This window comes from Pipistrellus hanaki (assembly GCF_964339955.1).
Source record: "Pipistrellus hanaki genome assembly, chromosome: 2".
NCBI classification, from domain to species: domain Eukaryota; kingdom Metazoa; phylum Chordata; class Mammalia; order Chiroptera; family Vespertilionidae; genus Pipistrellus; species Pipistrellus hanaki.
This window is the reverse complement of record NC_140504.1, coordinates 72968413-72986982: the sequence shown is the minus strand read 5'-3', so window position 1 is coordinate 72986982 and position 18570 is coordinate 72968413. Positions and strand designations below refer to the sequence as shown.

Below are 18570 nucleotides of genomic sequence, written 5' to 3'. Positions count from 1 at the left end.
CAATAGCATACTTTTGCTGCAGATCCCTTTTCTCCCCTCATTCTTCCAACCTCAACAATCTTGGCCATCTTACCACAAATTTTTAGCTCCACCTAGTGTCTCCTTTCATGTAGTTCTTGGCCTTGTCTTGTGTCTACCTTTTAACAAGAGGCTTCTTGTTTGAATTTATAGTGTGATGAACACCATGAGACTTGGACTTTAAGAATGGACAGTTGCTAAGAAGTTCTGTATAGAACTCTAACAATATATAGTCATCACTCTGAGTTTATGAGCTAAGTTTAGGTTTAGAGTGTGCATGGCAATAGTTGGAACAACATACTACATGGGATGGATAAGAGCTGCCAAAATGCCTTCCAGCTGCCCCAGGACAATGTTCTTCAAATAGCTCTTATGATTCACTGTCCTCCTATTGAAATGAACTTTAGTAGGCTATGGCTCATACATTCTTCTGGGTAGCACAATTTATGTATAAACTAGCCATAGTTGCCCTAGTATATGAAGCCTTAATTACGGAGGCCATTAGCCCAGACTTTCAAAAAAACAGCTGTTTTATCTAGATAACAGAAGGGAATGGAGAAGCTCCCCAACAGGCTAGATCCATTTTTTTCCCCCCTGGAGAAGCCAACAGCTGACACCCACACCCACTATTCAGTTAGAGTTGGAAAAGTAGCACATGAAGTGATTAATTGTCTTTTATTTCAACACATCAAATGATGCCAATGCCTAAATATCTTGTGATGTAAACACATCAATAGAGAGCTTAAGAGAGGCAGTCTTCAAGAAAACGTTACTTAAAAGAATGTTTTCACAATGATGCTTAGTCATAGTCTATGTAAGTTTTAACATACAATAAATCAATTTCAGAAACACAATTATTATTTCAAAGATATGCAAACAATTGTCAGGCATGCTTTAGAGGAAAGTGAAGACACATCTGGGGTAACATCTGTCCACTCACTTAGGGTAAATTGTTTCCAGAAATGCTACACGAATATTCTTTTCTACCTTCATCATTTTCTATATTGGAGTAACCTTATATACTACCAAAAACTGTGTTATAATCTTAGCAGAGAACATATTTATGACATAGATTTAGTATGCTTGGCAAGATTCAAGTCTAAATGAGGTCAAATGAGGCTCTTTCCCTAACTGAAGCACAGTCAAGGGTTAAGAAGAATTTTGATGAATGCTTACAAAGCTTTCATCCATGTGAGCCAGTCCTCAAATGGTCCTGTACCAACAGAAGCCTGACCCAAATAGGATCTCATCTCCAAAACATTTGAGAGGGTCTTGGTTCAGACAATCATATTAAAAATACATCCTCCAGGATCTCAAAACTCTTCTGTTTCAGAGAATAAACCCTTTCAGCTGCACCATCCTGTGTCTATATCTCAGACCCTTGATGGCCCCTCCTCTTTGTCACAGCAATTCTCATGCCTACATCCCTCAACCAGTATGTCCCTCCAAGTTTTCTCTGACTGTCCATTATATATTTTGCCCCCTTTTCATTAAAGACTTGGGAAGGTGCAAGTGTTTATTGAGTGGAAGAAGAAGGTTATGTTGTAAATTCATCACAAAATAATACATTTGTTCTGTCACATAAATATTGGAACTAGATATTTGGTTGTAAGCAATAGTATAACTTCTAGTATTCAGATAACTGTGGGAGGACTAGTGGAAGCACAGCAGGCAGGAAAATGGCTTGGCCATCAATAAGGCTAAAGAACTCTCCTACATTTCCTAAAGCAAGGGGGAATCTTAAATTTGATATATTTGAGTACTGAGTATCTATGAGTCCCTATAGATTCTTTAAAAACATCTTTATGGACTGAATTAAGAAAAATAAATATTTCATTCTCAGCCTTTTCTTTTTCCCTATTCACTCACCCACTCACACATTTACCAAGGAAATACTACATACCAGGTCCTGGAATGGAGAAAATCTTGCAAGGTCCCTCTAATGATGATAAACAGTGATTTCACTCTTCACAAGGGTTTGGGTCAATGTTTTTAGACAGTCTATAATAAAGGTACAGCTACAGCTCCCAAATCTCTACCAGGCTATAGTTTCTGAGAACCCTATATATTTAATTCCAACAGAATTCTCAGTATAGTCAGACATCTTAGATACACACTGTGGGGAGCACACATTATAATTATTCAAGACAGATCAGTGATTGGAGAATTCAGCTATATGACCTCTAGCCCTGGTTCTGCTACGTGTGTCTAGGTGACCTGAGGCAAGACATTAACCTCTCTGACTTTTTCTCATGTGTAAAATTAACTTCAGTTAAAATTAGCTCCAAGGATCCTTCCAAAATTTATATTCTATGATTTTTCTCAATAAGTTTTTAATCCCCAACAAGTTAGAATGGAGACTAGGTAAATGAAATTGCTTAGAAACTGTATTTCAGAGAATCTATTGGAGGCAAGTAGCAATTTTAAATTCTTCTGGGTATATGAGTTAAGATTTAGATAATATAAAGCCTTTTTATTTGTTGGAGTAAAAATTTACATTCTGTTTAAGAAAAGTATGAGACTTTTGGTAATGAGGAAAGCCACAAGTATGAGTGGTACTCCAGAAATTTGATCTATAAGAACTGAGCAGAGATTTCTTCCAGTGAAAGAAAAAAAGGGATAGCACAGAAAGGCCATGACTGCATTTGCAAATCCTATGCTTAAGGGAAAAAGGGCAGCTTTTGTTTTCCAGGAAGGACAATGGAAGTGAGCCCAAAATTAATGGAGGAAATTGAAGGTGAACCGTCAGTTGTGTTGTAATATTTTATATTATGCTACACTGGGAAGTTAGAATTCAGAATTACTTAACTGATCACTCTAGATTCATTTTTTGGGAACATTTTTGTTTTAGTCACTTCAGTTAGAATGCCTTTGTGGATTTGCACTCACAGGGCGCCCAGTTTATAGACATTCTGACCTTGTTTGACTCTCTTAACCCCTTCCCTGCAAATCTATTTGCTTGAGGAAAGACTAAAACCTCCACCCTCAAACAGCAAACATAGTTACCAAAACTATGGTGGAATGTCAGATTAATGCCTTCTCTCTGTTGGTGCTGAAATGTGCTTAATTTCTCACTCTTTACTCCTCATCTCTTTAGAAAGGGGAAGTTTAGCAGAGCTCTAATTTTATACTGTGGGGTATAAACTGCTATCAAGCATTGCAGGTCGCTGGGAATTTTTTTCCTCTTATAGTCTCACCTTTTGGTAGTAATTTGTGAGCTGTTCCTTTTAAGAAAGCTTTCTGGATGCTTTGGGTTAGTAAGAAGTCCGTTTCACATAAAGCTGAAGAGAAAGAGTCTCTAAATTCCAAAGGGTATTTATTCTCCCCTTAATCCTCTCCTCTTCTCTTCTTTTGTTTATCTTTTCCCTCAATAGCTGGAACAGTGCACCTCTCCAAAGAGAAGATTGCACTCGTCTCAAGATCTGTACCATCTTTAAATTATGCAGATGAATGTTGATGGAAGAGAAAGCTTAGGCAAGAAGAAAGACCTTGTTCTCAGAGGGTTACCTGGAGGACTGAAGATTGAGAAATATGGCTGCATCTCAATTACTCAGCAAATTGTCATACCCAAGTGGATAACCATGGACAAGAAGGAGTACATTCCTGCTTCTAACGTTCAAATAATTACCCAGCACTGGGGCCTTTGGGAGAGTTAGGGCTGGTTTTCTTGATGTAAATCACCCATCAGTTAAATATACATTCTGAGGATTTTTATGCCCATGATATAGCTTTAAAAATTGTAACTGGTAAAAAATAATGTGGGTTTTAATGTGGGGCAAACCTGCAATCCTTTTGGTCTTTAGAACTTCTCTCCTGTTAGAGAAGGACACAACAGAGATAGATTTTAATTTATTAGAGAAAATACTCTTTTTGATTTAAGAAAGAAAAACAAGAGCTGGTATAGAGTTTTGATCTTCCTCATCTCCTCATCTCAACAAAAATAAGGGCAAAAGAAGTTGTGTTTGTAACAGAGATTCTGATCTTTCTATCCTCTTGGAGCACTTTTTAGGAGTGATTCCTCCCAGCTTGTCTCTCAGTGTGATAGTTATTCCCATTCTCCTTTACCTGATTTTGATTCACAAATGGAAATGCAATGGGGTAAAGTTCCTGATGATGAAAAGAATATTGTTTGTACCCGTGGGAATAGCGAAAATCTAAACCACGTGTTTCCCTAGTATAGCAGGTCCTTAAAATGACCAGATTACCCTCCTACTGCTCACCTTTTCTTTTTTGAGAAACTTATTAAAGGAGTCAGTCAGAACCTGCTGGAATAATGTTGCATAGGAATGGCAAAATGAACCCAATCTGGGGGCAGCCATCAAATGGCACCAAGAGGAGACTCATGCTGTGTCTCCATACCCTTTGCAAAGGGGGAGACAGTGGGGAACTACATGAAATCTCACCACTGATTTTTCTGAGCATCCCCTTGCCTGATGTGTACCCCATGAAGGAAGAATCATTTCAAGTGTCTTGTAAAGGCCTCTGTGGAAGTTAGATCATGAGCAATCTAGGATGATCTCACCCAGTTATTCAGGGTGTTGAACTTGATGGCACATGGGGAAGGCAGTTACTGTTAAATGGCTCAGAGCTGGTGGGGTGGGTCAACTGCCAGGAAAAGCAGAAGCAAACCCTGGGAGAACACTTTACATTTCCAAATTTAGGAGCAACAGGGAGCTCTTTTACACTGGGAGCACTTTTGTTTTCTCCCAGAAAAGATAATTTCCCTCAGGGGGATCTGCTGAATGAAGCAGTGTATTTTCACCCTTGTGAGGATGGGCGGGCGTGAGTCCGGCACAACCATAAAAGAAGAATGAACTTGGACATACCACACACTTGGTTTGGCCTTGTCCCATACCTGTGCTCTTGTCATGCTTGATCACCCACTTACAGCAGATATGAAGCAAGCTGCCTGCACTGTGGCTTGAGATAAAAGCTATTTTAATATGCCCAGGTCACATAATATCTTGGCCAATAGTAATTTTATATCATTTTCTTAAAGGAAACCGCACTCCTTGCAATACTTTTTTTCCAATGAAACAAAATTTCACATGACAGAAAGCTTTACATATAACTCTTTCATTTGAATAATAGCATTGAATCTCCTCCATGCCAAACAGAATTTTAAAATATCTTTATTATTTCTTTTGATATGCAAACCATAAGGAGAACAAGTTTGGAAGACTCTCAGTTAAATTGCTAATGATTCCACTTTCCTTAATAGTGGAGCATTTTTTTTATTTTATGGCTCCTGTGCATTTTTCAAGTTAAAAAGTATAAACAAACCAAAAAAAAAAAAAAAAAAAAAGGTGAAACTTTTCTTCTTTTACTTTATGAACCTTAAAAACTGAAATAGCATTTTGGTTTCCTGACTGCCAGCTTTGATTTGCATTTTTAAGCGGTCTTGAGCAATTCCCCAGAGGAAGCATTGGAAAAGGGCTTTTCTCCCACATGAGAGTGTTTCATCCCACACAGCCCACAGATTTTGATGGTAACCTTCAGGGACCAAGTGTCTGGTTTTACAGAAGCCACTGCGGAGTATATTTTTCCTTCCACAGGTGCACACTGCTCATTTTCAGACCTCAGAAACAAGAAGGTAGCAGTCTTATTGGATATCTCTGTGAGAATTGGGGGCCAACCAGGTTGATTTGAATGCACTAGAGGAGGGGGAAAAAGGCGGCAAGCAGGGTTCAAACCTCCAAAGCCTTCTAGCTGATCTTTCTTTATAAGCATCTGGTGTACATAGAAATACTGTATCATCTGGCCTGTGTTTTTCTCTACCGTAAAACACATTGAAATGCTTTATGTTTAGGTGTGTGGATAGAAATTCATGAAGTCCTTTTATACACTTTCTGACTTCCAATCCAGTTCTCCTCTTAGGAAGGCTTAAAAAGGTAGCTTTGTGAGAGCACACTCTGCCATGGCTTGTAAACTTGGATTTGTTCTTTCCTATCTACCAGCCACCTGATTACCGACTCTGTGGAAAGGGCACCCGTTCACATCATCATTTTTTCCAAGGACTTCAACCTGGAAAGATATATATATATATTTTTAAAAGGACCCATGGAAGCTGTATTGGGGGTTTGGAAAACACAGCAAAATTGTTAGCAGACCTTTTGACTGTGCTATTTTTAGGAAACTAATTGTGTTCTTTTAAAGTACAGTTTTGATAATGGGACCAAGTTTTCCCCCACGGATATGTGAGATATTTACAATGAAAAAACCCTCAGAAAAACACCCTACACAGATACATTTTAACCTCAGCAACACTCAGCACCAGAGAAAGTGATTTTAAAAGAGAAGAGGCTTTTGCAATACTTAGGCTTCTGTTTCTGCCCAGAATGAACTTTTTTTTTATTTTACCGTTCAAACAGAAGTTTGTTTGCAAGCCGGTTGCTAGTTAAAGGAGCAGCTGATCTGGCATCCCCAAGAATCAGCGCTAGCCAAACAGCCCATGGACCAGAGGAGACATTCCCAGCAGCTACCCCTCAGTAGGTAAGGTCCTGCGGAGTGTTACCTTACCTTGAGCACGTCAGATCCAGGAGAGAGGCTGGGGGCTCCCACAGGAGAGGACCGGGAAGTGCTCTGATCCGGTGGTGCTGGTAACATGCACTTGGCTTTTATGGGCAGGTGGGAGGAGTCGATCCTCGCTCCTCGTGGTAGGTGGGCAGGGAAGGAGCGGCGGGCGGGCAGCCCCGGGAGGAGCTGGACACTCTTCTGTGGGGAGGGGCGGAGAGGGCAGAGCCCGAGCCCCTGGGAGGGAGGGGAGGTGGGGTGGGGGGATGAAGGGGGATGGGGTGCAGGAGCTGAGGGAGGAGTGTAGACGGGGAAGGCAGGAAGGAGAAGGAAAAAAAAAAAAAGAGTGCAGAGAAATAGAGAAAGGGATGTAGATAGACCACATGTGGGGGGAAAGTTGGGAAGAAAATGAATAGGAAATAGAGAGAGACACCCAAACACGCAAGATCTGGAAGGAAAAGAAGAATTGAATTATTTTTCGGTTTTGTATGGCATTTTTGGTGGGACGACGGGGGTTAGGGAGGTGGGTTCTGGGTGACTGTTATTATTAAAGGTGTTTTCTGTGAATGTGAAAAGCTATGTAACGGTTCCGGGAAACTGAAGGTTGCCTGAGCCAGGCAAAGGCGGGCAAGCTGGGCGTCCGGAGGAGCAAAGCCCTAGTGCGGGGCGGGCGCAGGGCGGTCAGGGGCGCTCACCGGCGGGACGGAGCCGCCGCCTGCGCCCCCAGCCCGGTCACCCCACCGCCCGCGGGGACCACCCAGCCCTCCCCACCCCGGCGGCACCGCTTATTTTACAGGATGGTCCCTGCCCGCAGCGTGCGGCATCCAGAGCCCCCTCTGGAGGTTCTACAGCATCAAGGTAAACCCAGCAAAGGTTGGGGAGGATTGGCTTGTGGGGAAAGGAACCCCACAGCCAGCCTGCGTCCTCCAACATCTGCTTATGTAACAGGATTTTCAGGGCTCCCTGCCCTCTGGTTATTTTCAGTATTTAAAAAACTCTCACTCCTAACAATTGGAAAGCGTCTTGGTGCCATAGCACTCTCTCTCTCTCTGTGTGTGTGTGTGTCTTAAACGTTAAGAGAGGATCTGACCACAAGCTGCTGGAGGATCAGGCAGGAATTCTTAGCCCATGCATCCAGAGAAAGAAAAACAAGCTCCTTTAGCTTCTGAGGGGTGACTCACTTCCCAGCCTGAGCTTGGTTTCTGCCACCAAAGGAATGAAAGCATTTTAAAAGAGGAGAATTGGAGCCTTGGGGATGGGGATTTTGAGAGGGGCAGGGGGATGGTGGGTGGGTTGGGAAAAAATAATGGAACTTTTATGGCATATATACAACTCTATACATAGAACTTGATTCAGTGTTCATCACAACCTTATGAGGTAAGTATGATACGTTTTTGTGTAGTTTTTTTTAAGAAAGAAATCTTGTGGGGGTGACTGGATAAAGAAGTGAAGGACTTAGCTAAATGACATATATGCATGCCCCACAGGCAAGGACAATAATGTGGTGAAGACCAAGAGAGGGGGAGGCAGTCATGGGAGATTGACATCTGCAATGGTGGCAACATTACATTTTTTTTTTTTAGTAAAAAAGAAAGGAATCTCAAAGGGCTTTAACAACTAGAAACTAACAAGAGGGGGAGCCCCAGCTGGTGAGTTTGCAAAGCCAGTGCACCCTGCGCACCTGGTGGCCCTATACAACACCTAGCCTGGTCCCCAGTTAGATCCTGATGCCGTAAGATGTTACCGGGCTCCAAGAGAGTAAAAAATGTGGACCAAAAGCAGGGTTTCTCCAAGGGGGTACTACGGACATCCTGGGCCAAATGATTCTTTGTTGTGGGGATCTCTCCTGGGCACTGCAGGACGTTGAGCAGCATCTCTGGCTTCTACCCACTAGATGCCAGTAGTACCCCCACCAAGTTGTGAAATGTCCCTACACTTGGCCAAATGTCTCTGGGGGTCAAAATTCCCTCTTCCCTTTAAGAACCATTGGTCTAAAGAGATCAACAAGTATAAAAGGGGATTTAAAGAAATCTGTTATGAAAATACCCAATAGGGCATTTGGATGATAATACTGCTAGCTGCCATATGTGCTAAGTTTTCACTGGACTTAGTTTTTTACGTGATTGTATTTCTATCTGCCTGCCTCTAGAGACCAAAACCTCAATTGCTTCCTATGTAACTAAATTTATTCTCAATTGGATACACCTGGCAATCAATAAGTAAGACCCCCATGCATCTGAAGTATGAAAGAAAATGATATGTTAGAGGAAAACATTAATATCTTAATCATAAATAAATTTGACATTAGAACAATTATCCAATATTACTCATGATTTTTTGACATTGATTATTTCCCTTATTTATAGCATTTCTTACTTCTATGCTTCCTATTCAGATTATACTCAGCAACTTTTTGGGCTATGAAGAAGTTATATCTAGTGGTTAACTAGCTAACAGAAAATAAATACTCAATTGATACATATAGTCTGATTAAATAAATGACATTATTGAGCACTGACACATAGAGAATGGTCAGTATATTTTAGTTTAATGAATGGATAAAAGAATTAATGAATGCCTAGAAAGCTAGAACTTTCACATTAGCTGTCCTGCCCATTTGCTATTTGGTTTTACTCTCTTCTTATCCTCCCTAACTCAGTTTTCCTCTTTCCAAATTGTTTGTCTTTCGAGGATGTGGCCAAATTCATTAAGTCTTTGAAATGAATGATCCCTGTTACTGGACCTAGAAATAGGACTGCATTGACTATTCTGGGACTGACCCTTGAAATCAGACGTGATTTTTCAGGCAGGATGCCACTTTTTAATTTAGCAAAGAAATGTGTTCTGGGCAAATTTAATAGGACCCAGTTAGAGAAGCGTCTGGGTGATAAACATGTTAGTATGATTTAATGCCTTCCAAACATTCCAGTCTCATCACACAGTGGGGAAAAATAGAAACAGTAAAAGCAAGAAAAGCACAGATAATTGACAGCTGTATTTTTCTTCCACTTTTTTCTCCTTTACTAACCTGAATATCCAGCCAGTGTAACAAAAGAGCTTCTTTCTTTCTGTTTGGATTTTGCTAATGATTAGTTCATTTCTCCAGTTCACACTTGCCTGAATCTGATTCAGTAGCAGATCTGGACAATAAGTCAGGAATCCAGGAATGTGATCTGTTTGCTGACTCTTAGCATGCCCTTCTAGAATCTCTCTGAAGGTGACTGAGTTGTTTTTTTTTTTTTTTTAATTTCTTATTTTATTTTATTTTATTGTTTAAGGTATTACAAATGGTAGTATACATGTCCCCCCCCCCCCCCTAACCTTCCCTAACCCCTGGCACTTGCCCTCATCCTTCTGCCCCCAGTGTCTTGAGTCTGTTGGTTGTGCTTATATGCATGCATACAAGTCCTTGGGTTGATCTCTTACCCCTCACCCCCCTACCTTCCCACTGTAGTTTGACAGTCTGTTCCATGCTTCTTTGAAATGACCTAGTTGGTCTTCTGTGGAAAGAAAGGAATCCAATGACAACATACTAGATAGTCTGAAGTTTCCACTGTGTGGACATATCAGCTACAAATGATTCCCTTATTTTAAAGAGTTTTGAAATGGAAACTTTTTTGGCTTAATTAGAATTAATCAATTAACAAATAAGAGTGGACACTAGACAGGGTGCTGCATTTAAAGCAGAGGAGAACAAGAATGTAGATCTGTTCTCATGGAGGAAAAAGCATGAAATCCTGGTAGTTCAGTAGTAAAGAGACTTCAAAGAGGAGGAGGCATTTGAGCTGAGCCATGGAAAGTAGCATTCGCACAGAATGTAGGGGAAGGGAGGGAATGTGTTTAACTGGGAAAGACACATGAATATTTGGAGGGTGGTGAATTGGCCAGCATGACTGAGAAGGGCCTATTTAGCAGAACAATGAGGCCAAGAAGCAGGAAAGGAGAGGTGGGGTCAGCCTGTGGAAGGCCTCAAATGTCACCTCAGTAGCCTAAACTGTATCCTGTAGGCAATGAGGAGTCATTGAAGACTTTTGAACAGTAGAATAGCATGATGGAAATGGAATATTATTAAGATTTCACTTTTTTAGAAAATAGTGTCTTCATAGCAGTTTTGCAGAGAAATGCTTGTTGGTATGTCCAGGGCAGTGGTTGGCAAACTGCGGCTCACGAGCCACATGCGGCTCTTTGGCCCCTTGAGTGTGGCTCTTCCACAAAATACCCCGTGCAGGTGCGCACATACAGTGCAATTGAAACTTCATGGCCCATACGCAGAAATCGGTTTTCTGCTCTCAGAAGAAATTTTAATCATTGTACTGTTGAAATTTGGCTCTGTTGACTAATGAGTTTGCTGACCACTGGTCTCGGGCCATTAGCATACTTAGAAATAGAGAAGACTAGGTGTCTTTGCCCTGCAGACCTGGAAATCTGTGTGAGTTGACAGAAATGAAGGTGGCGTTAGCCCAGAGTGTTTCTATAGTGCACTGCGAGGTTGCGAGGAGAAGGCAAGATTCTAGCACTGTGCGGCCAGATAACAGGTGGAATTAATGTGAAGAGTATTGAATGCTCCTGTTGTAGCTTTAAAGGTAACAAAAAGTATCTATCCCCAGAAAATAGGTCTGATGTATAAGATTCTTGAGTTTTCAGGGGTTACTGGATTAGAAAATAATGGAATCTGGGTTTGAAAGATTAATCTTCACATTTTCAAACAGCCAGCTTTCAACTATTTTATATTTGTTACCCTTGGCAAATTTCAACCTTCTATTCTTCCTGCCACTCCTAAGTTCTTCCGAATGCAAATGAACATGGCTTTTGGTCTATGAAAAAAAAAAAAAAAAAAAAAAGAAAGAGAAAAAGAAAAAGAAAATCACTGACTATTTGAAGTTCGAGGTACAGAAATTTTCTCTCCATCCATCAGTCAGTCAGCTTAAGCTTGTGCTAAGTATCACCAAATATGACCTTGGCCTGCAAGGCACTTACAATTGCCAACTCTCCTACTTCTTTTAAAATAAGGCTTTATTTACAAAAGCTGAAAAGGCTCACAGCACAGAAGAAGGGCACACCTCTCCTGCATTCCAGAGGAACGTCGGATTCTGTGAGTCACTGTTTTCCTGTTAGTCCAGATGGTAGAGAGCTGACTGACTCAGGTGATCTTACAGATGATTGCCTCACAGCTCCCTCTGGCTTTATAAAGATCACTGGGTGCAGAGTCAGGAAATCTGGGGTTTAGTCCCAGCTTGGCCACTAACTACCCATGAAAACTTGGGGCAGATGTTTTATGCTTTTTGGATTTAGTATGTAAAATGAGGAGGCTTAACCAAACACTCTAATGTTCTTTCCACCTTTCAGATAGATGCCTGCTGTGTGCTAATCAATGGGTATTCCTCTCACTCAGCAACCCCATGAAGTCAACCCAACATTCAGTGACACTTGTGCTCAGTTGTAGCATCAAACGAAGAGCTCTTAGTGCATTAGTCCAGCGATTTTCAACCTTTTTTATCTTATGGTACACATAAAGTAATGACTAAAATTCTGTGGCATTGCCAAAACCAGTTTGGCTCAGTGGATAGAGCGTAGGCCTGCAGACTCAAGGGTCCGGGGTTTGATTCCAGTCAAGGGTATGTACCTTGGTTCAGGGCACATCCTCATTGGGGGCTGTGCAGGTGGCAGCTGATGTTTCTCTCTCATGGATGTTTCTAGCTCTCTATCCCTCTCCCTTCCTCTCTGTAAAAAATCAATAAAATATATTAAAAAAATAAAATAAAATTCTGGGGCACACGAAAAATATATATTTTATTTGTTTTTGGCCGAACTGACAAAAATTGGTATAATTTTATTCATTCACAACTGACACCTATTGTTGTATTAGCTGTTGTCATTTTTTAAATTTGACAATCTGAAGGAAAATCAGTCAGATAATGCATGTTTATAAATTATTTTTATTTATTTATTTATTTATTTATTTATATTTACATATTATTTTTATATATTTTTATTCATATCAGGGAAGAAGAGAGAGAAAGAAGGAAAGAGAGATGAAACAGCAATGATGAGAAAATAATTAAACAGCTGCCTCCTGTAAACCCCACACTGGGGATTGAGCCCACAACCCTGTTATGTGCGTAGATTGGGAATTGAATTCTGACCTCCTATCTCATAGGTCAATGCTTAACCACTGAACTATGCTGGCAGGGCAGATAGTGCATTAAATTTTTTTTTTTTTTTTTGTGGTACACCAGTTGACAATAGCTGCATTTGTCCTATGTTTGCTACCAGGGGATTATAACCAACATTATAACCTTGCTTATATTCTGGATACAGAATCTCAAAAGGTAGGGTCTACCATTGACACTTAACAGTCATCATTGTCTCTCTAAATCTCAGAATTTGACAGAAGTCTCCTAGATTAACTATCATCCTCTAAACTTTGAAGCCTTTTAACTCCCTTCTTTTGAATCAAGTAGTAATTTTCCTTTTGATGGATGGAAATAGAATCACACCACCCAAATCCCTGGTTTCTGAAAATTCTATTTTTGCCAGATTTACTTAATGTTCAAATTAGTTAATTTGATTTCCTAAGAAGCTCTGTACTCTATTTCCACTATAAATTCTTCTATCTCCCAAGTGCCTCACCTTTTTGTTTTTTAATTAGGAAAAATTTCATTGGTCTTTTTTATATAGACTTAATCACTATAACTCTTTAGTTTCCTAAACTATTAGACTTTCACTAGGATCTCTGAACCTTTGTTCAGCCCTCACTCTCCCCATACTAATAATGTCTAAAGCTACTCCATTCTTTTTCTGTACCTTAAGATTTGTCACTGTAGTTTAGGAATTATTTCATGGGAACAGTGCAATGAAGAGGAAGAAATGTAGACCAGATTTTTTTTTTTTCTTCTTATTCAGAAGTGGAAAAATGAAGGCCTTCCAGGGCACTAGAAATACAGAATCTCAAAAGGTAGCGTCTACTGTTGTCACATAACTGTCACTATTGTCTCTCTAAGTCTCAGAACTTGGCAGAAATCTCTGAACCTTTGTCCTCATTAATATGGAAATTATCTTGATTCTAGAATTCTCTTGCTGAATAATTCTTAATTCTGCTTAATCTTCTACTTTCCATTCTTTCTAATTGTAGCTTACTCTCCCATGTTCTTATTAATATTGACCCCATGTTCAATTTTAATAAGTTCCATATTTCCTGCTCAGAAATATAGCTTATACGACTTAAGATTTTCATGAAAAACTTTACAGGCAAAATTGTTTATATGAAACAAGATATCTAACAGGTGTTCTGGTCTTAGACTGTCATGTATTTGTAGGTATATTTTTCCTGTCCCTAAATTACCTTGCATGTTCCCCTGGAGCAATGACTCTAAACACTACGATGATCATGTCACACTTTTGTTTAGATACCTTTATGACGCCACACTATTTATAGAAAAATCTGAATTGGTATTCTGGTATTCAAGTCTTCTGTCCAAGATTGCAGTCCAGTTTTTATTTCCAATCTCATTTACCTACCTTATGCTTCAGTCAGGGGAAACAATTTGTTTTCATAATGTCTGTACTCTCGATTTTTCATCTTTTATGTGGAGCTCCCCTACTAGGTCTACCTATGGACATATGCTCAGTCCTTTAGTTCTTTAACGCCACCTTCTTCAGGAATTTTTTTTTTTTTTTAATCTTACTGAACCACCCAGGGAAATTAGTACTTCTCACATGACACTTTTCACTGTATATTATTTTATACACATACCTCTTCTCAGCTTCCCTGCTTTGTCCTTGAAGGCCTGATTCCTTTCTTTGGCACTAGGCCTGCCATAGAGTAGGTGATCAATATGTATTTGTGGATTGTAAACATTTTTAAAAAAATAAATCATTAAATCTTCTTATACTTTTCTTTATTCCCAGCCCCTTTTATCTCATTCAGATAGAAAACAAAAAACGAAAAACAAACAAACAACCCCCCCTATCCTCTGCACAACATTTACAGTTGCTAGTATGTTTCTGGCAGGATCATAGAAACTGAGTTCAAAAGACCAATTTATATATAGCTTGGTTCCAATTTTTAAGGAATTTAAATTTAGGGGACAAAGAATGTTAAGTAGATCATTTTAATTCAAAATGGTAAATTCTATGGTTGAGATAAGTACTGGGAACTATAGGAACTCAGAAAGGCCCTTGCTCATCAAGGGAGCTTTGAGGTGGTTACACAAGATGTGAGGTGTAAGTTAGAGGATGACAACAAACACGAGCAAGCAAACACACCTTGGTCCTCTGTGCTTGTTGGGGAAAAGTACAGTGATATATGTTTTATGTGCTTTGGTTGGAGTTCAGGAGGGTCAGTCTGTATGTTGGCCTGCAAGCTGAGCCTACCTGGTGAGTCAGTTGAGGGACAAGGGTTATGTGAGCAAACGTGTTTTAATATTGCGTTGGGGAAAAAGGGCCTCAATACACTCTCCTGGTCTACACCATCACACACTAAGAGTTTTGACTGAGAAAATAAGTGAACAATAGGCTATAGTTCAGCGTTTTTCAACCGCTGTTCCGCGGCATACTAGTGTGCCGCGAGATGTTGCCTGGTGTGCCGTAGGTGCAGATAAGACAAGAATTTTATAATTTTTCACTATTTTGTTTACTTAATATTTCATAACAAAGTAATTATAAAATACTTTCTTTGTGTTTATTTGATTCCTATTCGAGAGAATTACTTTATATATAGTCAATATAGGCACAGAGTTAAATTTTTTAACATTTTCTAATGGTGGTGTGCCTCGTGATTTTTTTCATGAAACAAGTGTGCCTTTGCCCAAAAAAGGTTGAAAAACACTGCTATAGTTGATACTGAAAGCCATGGAGAACTGGAGCTGGTTAGTTTTCAATTCTCTGTGATAGCTGGATACTATCTCATGGTGCTTAATTTCTGTCTATTTCCTTGAAAGGGAAAACATTTTCCAATTTATTCTTAGAGAGTTTCCATGACAATGAAAATAAAACTTCGAGTCCCACAGACCTTGGTTTCTATATTATTCATGGATTTATTTCCTAAATGTGGACATAAAATGGTTGGCCCTTGTCATTTATTTCTGCTTAGCCCACCATATGATTCTGTGTACCCTCATTGTATCTTCCTATCTGGCAACTCACCTATTTTTCCTAGGCGGAGAGTCACACTCTTGGAGTTTAACTTGATGAAAAAGGAAACAGGTAAGTCTATTTGAAAGATAAATTTAATATCATCAAAGCTATTGACATGTTTAAATGGGGCTTTAGGTTACTAAGTAAGAGTTGGAAAAGAAGTATCCTGTTAAGAAGTGAGACCTAAATTGAAAAAGTGGCCAGATGCCATGTAATTTTTTTGTAAGGTGTTCCTTATAGTTTTGGTCCCATTGGATTTTAGAGGAGCCCATGTCACTCTATCTTGATTCCACCTTATTTTTCCCATTCTCATTTCTTCCATGTTCTAATTTCTTCATCATCTTCTGTGTATTTTGCACTCTTTCCGGAGCCTTCATTTTTTATTATGCTTCAATGCTGGATTTATTATCATAGAGTTTCAGGTGGGTACTGCGACCACATTTGGCCATGTGGCATAGGAAGAACACTGTTCAGGATCAGATGGGTTTTTCCATTTCCCATTTTCTCTCTGACTAGACCAAGAGGATATCCTACTGATGGTGACATTTCTGAACGTAATTCATGTTTATATCTGCACAAATGGATATTATTTGTTATTTTAATTTGTCTTATCCTCACTTTTGCCTTCTAAGTTATTAATTTCTCACATTGAGAAGTCAGAAATACTGTGTGCTCCTTAAAAGCAGGAAACTGTGTTGCTTAAAGCACTAGTACAGAGCTAAATGCAATAATAAACTTGTTTATTTCTATTTTGAAACTATCAAAACTGTATATCTTCAAAATCCATCAATATATTTTTGTCTGAATAATATTTCTATGACAATAATTGTCTAATATTTGTCTGAATAATATTCCTATTACCTAGTACTTATAGGCTTACGTAAATGATAGGTACTTGGGACATAATTTTTAGGTGCCAAACCTGGCTGCTAAATTTTGAAAAGGTTTCAGTATCATTGGTTTTAAATTGAGAATCCCATCTTTCATGATGTTGGTATAGGCAAGAGTCTGGGATATCATGAAGGGGAGGAGTTGGACTATTATATGAGCATTATGTAAATATCTAATTCTTTGTTCTCTCTGAATAATAATAATGCTAAGTAGAACTGCTGTGCAGTGGAATATTAATGGATGTTATGAAGAATAAATACTTCCAATCTATGTTTCAGAAATTCTGGATTATTAAAATTAAACAGATTTGCTTATTGCAGGGCTATTACAAGCTTTGAATGGCTCATGTGCCTTTTTAAATTCTAAAAGGTAGATGTATTATACCTAGTGTTTCCTAAGGTATTTGACTACAGAACCAACACTACATCGAGTCTTCCCTCCAAGTCACTTTTTACAGAACTCGTGTTCTGCAGTCCCTAAACTGAAAAATTCTATCAGAGAAATTGCCACACCCCCACCACTAGGACCACCACTAATCCCAACATCACCACTCCCTCTTAAGTAGAGATAGCACTGAGGCTTTTCAACACACTCCCACATGTATTATCTCATGTCCTTTTCAATAGCTGTGATTAGTGTAAGACAAGTGTTACCACTCAGTCTAGTAGCTGAGAAAAGAGATACATTACCCCAATAGTTGATGCCTTAGTTGTTGGAGAATTATTGAGTTGCATTGGAGTAAAGACAACACAGGTCCACATCTGGAGAATCCTTGTAATTATAAAGAATAAAGTTTCCCTTGTTTTTAGAGGGAACTTTCCTACTTCGGTGACACCCACCTTATTTCAGATACTGTCTCAGGTGGAGGGAGATACACTTCAGGTAGTTTGACTCAAAAGTTCCAAGTGAATTTTCCTGTGTGAAACAGATTGACTGAATATTAGACCATAATAGAATTGAGAGGAAACTGGGATAGGGGTTGAAATTCAAACAAAACATCTAATTTATAGCACAGAATTTTATACAAATTTGTTAGACATTCTGAGCCTAGACAACTCATTTGGGATAGGTTGGAAACTTCCCTCTATCCCTAATTTGTATTTGGGAATTCAAGTACTTTTAATGTGTGTAGTTTGCACTAAATTTTCACTTCTGTCTTTTATTTTCCTTATTTGACACTGACATGAAACTACTTTTTCTGGGTAGGTCAGAGTCATCTTGAGTGGGATACTTGTCTATAATCAGTGCCAGGGTAATGGGCCAAAGAGTCTGAAGTAACTATTCAAGATCGGGGAGGCATAGTTGTGGGGGGGCGGTGTCAGGCTAAAATTTGACCTCTTAAGGAAAGGTGACAAACATCTCTCTTGTTTTTCAGTCCATTTTCAGTGCCTATTATGATGCCTATAACAGAGAGTCATTGCCAATAAATACAGAAAAATATGAATTGATGAATAAAAATGTCAAGGGCATCAAATATCAAGTCAGGTGGGGACAGGCAGGATGGAAATCAAGGTGTTGTGTTGAATCCAAGAGGGCATCCAGGATGAAGAGACAAAACCTCATACCCAAACTGTGTCTGCATAAAAACTGTTGGAAAGAGATGCAGAAGAAAAACAAGAGTATACTGAGAGTATGACTCTAGACACTCTTATTAAAGGCTAGACATATTGATGGTAAACTCCATATATATACTCTCATGTTTGCATCTTATAAATATTGTTAATCTTATAAATATTGGCATATACTTGTTAATTTTTCCACAGTATAGGATCAATTCTTTACTATCTTTATAAAATCCCCCATTATACACCCTCCCTTTAGATATTGATAAAGAAGTAGAAAGACTCAATGGGAACTTTAAATCTTGTTACATCTCTTATGTAGGCAGCACTCTCTAACAAAGATGCACAGTCAATAAGAATGCACTGGGTAGCAGGGAAAGTCAGCATACTTTTTTAAAGTTTAACCAAAGAAAATCTGCATTAGTAGGATAATTGATGTGGATATCTGGAA

The 18570-nt window shown here is 39.1% G+C and overlaps 2 long non-coding RNA genes across 4 annotated transcripts in view; one reads left to right on the top strand and one right to left on the bottom strand.

Moving 5' to 3' along the window:
* LOC311618190 overlaps nucleotides 1-6620 on the bottom strand; it is a 47752-nt gene extending 41132 nt beyond the window's left edge. Inside the window, exon 1 of the long non-coding RNA XR_014794258.1 lies at nucleotides 6538-6620. This is a non-coding gene — a long non-coding RNA (uncharacterized lncRNA). The remainder of the gene's footprint in view (nucleotides 1-6537) is intronic.
* The window catches only part of LOC311618186, a 51540-nt gene that overhangs the window by 18565 nt on the left and 14405 nt on the right, over nucleotides 1-18570 (top strand). The window contains exons 2-4 of one of the 3 annotated variants that reach the window (XR_014794252.1): nucleotides 6390-6510; nucleotides 7328-7389; nucleotides 8115-8180. This is a non-coding gene — a long non-coding RNA (uncharacterized lncRNA). Of the gene's footprint in view, nucleotides 1-6048; nucleotides 6511-7296; nucleotides 7390-8114; nucleotides 8181-18570 lie in introns of those variants that run through there. The other 2 variants (XR_014794253.1, XR_014794254.1) reach the window with 2 other exon arrangements.